Source organism: Carlito syrichta, unplaced genomic scaffold, assembly GCF_000164805.1.
Source record: "Carlito syrichta isolate Samal-C Ts95f unplaced genomic scaffold, Tarsius_syrichta-2.0.1 Scaffold253521, whole genome shotgun sequence".
Taxonomy (NCBI): domain Eukaryota; kingdom Metazoa; phylum Chordata; class Mammalia; order Primates; family Tarsiidae; genus Carlito; species Carlito syrichta.
In genome coordinates, this window is record NW_007197617.1 from 156131 (window position 1) to 161146 (window position 5016).

General features: G+C 46.5%; 1 pseudogene; it reads left to right on the top strand.

Annotated features, from left to right (window-relative positions):
• The first annotated feature begins 1057 nt into the window (after positions 1 to 1057).
• On the top strand, positions 1058 to 2312 carry LOC103253804 (annotated as a pseudogene).
• The last annotated feature ends 2704 nt before the right edge of the window (positions 2313 to 5016 follow it).

A 5016-nucleotide genomic window follows, 5' to 3' on the forward strand; every position in this document is an offset into this window, starting at 1 on the left:
AATATTCTCTTATTCCAAATCAAGAGTTTCTCTTCTTCAACCTTTCTTGTTTCATCTGTGGTCATTACTCTGTTTCCTTCCTCATGTATCATGTATCACACCTACTTTTCTTCCTAACACTTTTTTTTAAAAATCAGAGTCTCAATCTGTTGCCAGGCTGGACTGCAGTGGCATGATCACAGCCCACTGCAGCCTCATCTCCTGGGCTTGGGCAATCCCTGCCTTAGCCTCCTGAGTAGCTGGCACTACAGGCAAACATCACTACACCCAGCTAATTCTTCTTCTTCTTCTTCTTCTTCTTCTTCTTTTTTTTTGTAGAGACAATTTCTATGTTGCCCAGGCTGGTCTCAAACTCCTGGCCTCAAGTGATCCTCCTGCCTCATCCTCCCAAACTGCTGGAATTACAGGCGTAGCCACTGCACCTGGCCTTCTATTCTTTTACTCATCAATCAAATATCTGGAACATTGTAAGTAAACAAGTATCTTCTAGGTTTACATTTCACACACAAAAGGCCAAGAGCTCCCTAAGGACAAGAAATGTCTTGTTCATCTTTGTAGATCCCACAATACTGGGCATAGTACCTATCTGTGCCCCAAAGAAATACATACATGAAGAGGTAGATTTTCTTTTGTTTTTTTGTTGGAGTCTCATTCTGTCACCCAGACTGGAGTGCGGTGGCCGCTCCCGGCCACCGCAGCCTCGACCTGCTGGGCTCCGGAAATCGTTCCGCCCCAGCCTTCCAAGTAGCCGGAATTACAGGCACACGCTACCACGCCCGGCTGATTTTTTTATTTATTGTGGAGATGAGGTTTCGCCAAGTTGCCCAGGAGGGTCTCGAACCCATAGGCTCAGGCAATCCACTCACCTCAGCCTCCCAAAGCGTGAGATTACACAGGCTGAGTCACCGAGCCCAGCTAAGAGGTAGATTTTCATCACAAATTCCTCAGGTCCTAAAATAGAAATAGGTTTTTGGGTTTTTTTTCCATTGACCATTTTGTTCTAACAGTCTCTGATCCTCTGATTCCCACTCTTGGTACCAACTCAGAGCCAAAGCTAATGGGTGAGGATGGAAATAACAGCACCTTCAACATCTCCTACACCAGCTTCTTCCTGGCGGGTTTTCCTGGACTCTGAGAGTAGTGGCTGCTTTATTTTTGAGTTGGAGTCTCACTCTGTCGCCCAAGCTGGAGTGCAGTGGCACACTCACAGTCACCCGAGCGTCGACCTGCTGGGCTTCCGCCTCAATCTCCAAGTAGATGAAACTAAAGGCGCACACTACCATACCCAGCTAATTTTTTTGATTTATTGTAGAGATGAGGTCTCACCAAGTTGCCCGATCTGGTCTCAAACCTGCAGGACAGGCAAGCCATTCATCTTGGCCTCCCAAAGTGCTGGGATTACACGTTGGGCCACCGATTCCTACCTGGTCCTGCTTCTTACTTTCCTCTATGTAACCATCATCTCTGCCAATTCCCTGGTCATCCACACAGTGGTTGCCCAGCGACATCCTTTGTTAGCCCATGTATGTGGATATTGCTGTGCTCCTGGCTGTCTACATTTGTGCTGCCACGGCTGTGATGCCTAAAATGCTGGAGGGTTTTGTACATTATGCTAACACCACATCACTGCATGGCTGCCTGGTCCAGATGTTCATCATCTACTTCACCCTCCTTCTAAACTAGAACCTCCTGGTCATGGCCCCGGTCAGCTATGTGACCATCTGTCACCCAGTCCGCTATATGGACCTAATGACTTCCCACCTCATAAGCCTGCTGGCCATTCTTGCCCTGACATGAAGTCTGGGAGTGTCAGTGCCCTTGGTGGCGCTGACTGCACAAGCTCGATTCTGCTGGACAGCAGTGATTCGACACTTCACCTGTGAGTACATTACACTGCAGAGCATAGCTTGTGGAGACATGATCTTCAACAGCCGGTTAGAGCCGGCTATGCAGCTGGTCACTGTTACTTTTGATCTTGCCCTGCTGGAGACCTCCTACACCCACATCATCTATACTGCCTTACAGATCTCTTCTGGGGGAGCCCAACCCAAGGCCTTACATACATGTAGCTCCTACATACTGGTCATTCTCGCCATCTATGTCTCTGGCTTTCTACCTTTGACTTTCAAAATTATGTGTCAGGACGTCCAGAATCTGCTCAGTGCCACATACTCGTGCTCCCAGTTTCCTCGAATCCTGTTATTTATGGGGTGAGGACTAGGGAGATCCGGCAACATGTAAAGATGCTCTGTAGAAAGGAAACAGACCAGAAGGTTGGAGGGAAGCCAAAGAGACTGCAGAACATGAGATGAGCAGGCAGCATTCAGGGACAGGCTGGAATTTGCTAAGCAGATTATGGGCTTCATAGTAGGCTTACTGTTGGGTCATCTATTGCTTGTTAAATTCTTAGAATGTCCTGTTTTCACTCCAGTAACAAAATTGCTTTTACCTATTTATCTTTCTTAGTTTATTATCTCTGTCCTCTTTCCCTCAACTCCTGAGAAAGACCCAATTAATATCTGGATGAATGGAACTCAACTAGGATTCTTACAGAGCAAGTCATACAGACCACACCTACCCTGATTATCCAGTCTGAGCAAATAGGTCCTTCCCTGGGGCCTGCTCTCCTAATTTATAGCCTAAGGCTTGATATGAAGTTCAGTTTGACCCAACATACAGTTTGTCCTTGAGGCTTCCAGTCTAAACAAGGCAGCAGGTTGGGTTCTAGAAGCCAGTCAGTCCCAAACACAGGTTAAGGCCCTTGCCTGAGAAGCAAAATTGACACAGGCACACAGGTCAGGTTTACCCCAACCTGTACAGTCTATCCCACACAAAGTCAGGTCCTGCCCAGGAGCCCCAATCTGACAGATACTCAGACCAGGTCTTCTCCTGGATCTCAGTCTAGGCCCTACCCTGGGGAGCCCAAACTGAGCCAAATACACAGGTCAGAACTTGAGGCCTTCATTCTGACCTCAAGCACACAGGGTCTTGCCCTGGTGCCCAAGACTGAGCCAAAGACCAGACTAGATCCTGATTTGGGACCCAGACTCAAGTCTGAACCAAAGTCATAGGACCACTCTTCCCATGGCAGCCAGTGTGATCTATCTAAAAGTTTTCCTGCTTAAAAGACTTCCACAGCTCCCTTTGTCTATAAGAAATTGTCTTTCAGGAATGTGCAAGAAAAGGGTTGTGGTGCCTGCAAAGACCCATCTGTGAACCAAGCCCAAGTCTCCTATTCCTCTGTCAACTGATCACAGGAACTCCCCATGAAGCCACGGGTGTAGGCTGGGAGAGAAAAGGCAGTGTAGCACGAGTACGAACCTTGGGCTTGAGGGCGACTTCTTTATGTAGCTTACTTGTGGCCTCAAGGAGCTGCTTGAGCCTGATCATGTATATACCACTTTCATTTGATGATGGAGTGCTGCTGTGCACGCTCAATTTCATGGTGCACTGTGTCAGACAATAGCCAGTTTATGACGGGCAGCTCAAGTCACATGGCAATTTGGTGGCCTGTGGTTAAGTGTTCAGTCTCTACTAAGTCCCTGTAGTGAGCCAATGCTGTTTCTCAAAAGAATAATTATCCAGAGGATGGCAAGGCTTTGCTCCAATATCTTAAGGACCTGTGCTGTGATTCACCTATAAGGGCTGTCAAAGGCTCCAATGAGCACCTTTATCTGCCACTGACATTTCAAGCACCATTGGATCCGATGGATCACATGGCCCAAGTAGCAGAGTAGCTTGCATGGCAGCCTGGACCTGTGGCAATGCCTTCTCTAGTTCTGGACCCCACTCAAAACTAGGAGCCTTTCAGGCCACTTGGTAAATAGGTTGGAGCAGCACACCCAAATGTGCTACTCCAAATGCAACCTAAATTCATGAGGGTAACAGGATTCCAGGATGGCAGGTGGAGGCATTTAATTGCCAAAAGCAAGTTAGGAATGTTTACAATGATTTTTGGCCTACAAAATCCAGAGGTCCACTAGGTATTGTGCCTCTTTCTTAGTTGTAGTAGACCAGATGCAACAATTTAACTTTAGAAGGGGTATCTCAGCACACCTTACACCACTCGACGCCTGTAAGTTTCACTGACTCCTGAATTTAGTGAGATTTATTTTCCACCCTCTGACATGCAAATGTCTTACCAATAAGTCAAGAGTAGTTGCTACTTCTTGCTCACAAGTCCAATCAACATAAGGTCGCTGATGTATTGGACTAGTGTGATGTCCTGCAGAAGAGAAAGTTGCTCAAAATCCTGTGAATTAAATTATGATGTAAGGCTGAAAAGTTGATATACCTCTGAGGCAGGACAGTGAAGGTGTATTGCTGGTCTTGACAACTGAAAGCAAACTGCTTCTGGTAATCTTTATTCAGAGGTATGAAGAAATGCCAGATTAAAAGCTGCATACCAGCTACCAGTAGATGGGTTAATTTGCTCAAGCAATGAAACTTCAACTTGGAGTCACCACCCAGTTAAGCTTATGATAATCCATGACCATTCTTCAAGATCTGTCTGTTTTCTACACAGGCCAAATAGGTGAGTTGAATGGGTATTGGATAAGAACTAGCTCTCCTGCATACTTCAAGTCCTTGATGGTGGCACTAATTTCTACCATCCTTCCAGGAACACAATATTGACTTGGGTTTACCATTTTCCTAGATAGAGGCTTAGTGGCTTCCATTTGGCCTTTCCCACCATAATGGCACTCATTCCTTGTTGGGAGCCGGCCACGGAGGCCCACTGAGCGTTAAGGATCAGGAAGGGCCGTTGACCCCGAGACCACTAGGATGCGTTCGGGAGCTATTGACCCCATTTCCACCCCCTTTCTACTCAGCACTAACCAGATTAAACTCCTGTGAGCTCAAAACATAAAAACTCTGAGACTTTAACTTTAGAAGATACTTTAGGAACTAACTTTAGAAACTAACTTTAGAAGCTCATTGCTCCCATTCTTCCTCCAACTGCAGTTTTGGCTTTCACACAACTTATAATTCAAACTCGTGTCACATCTAAGAGCA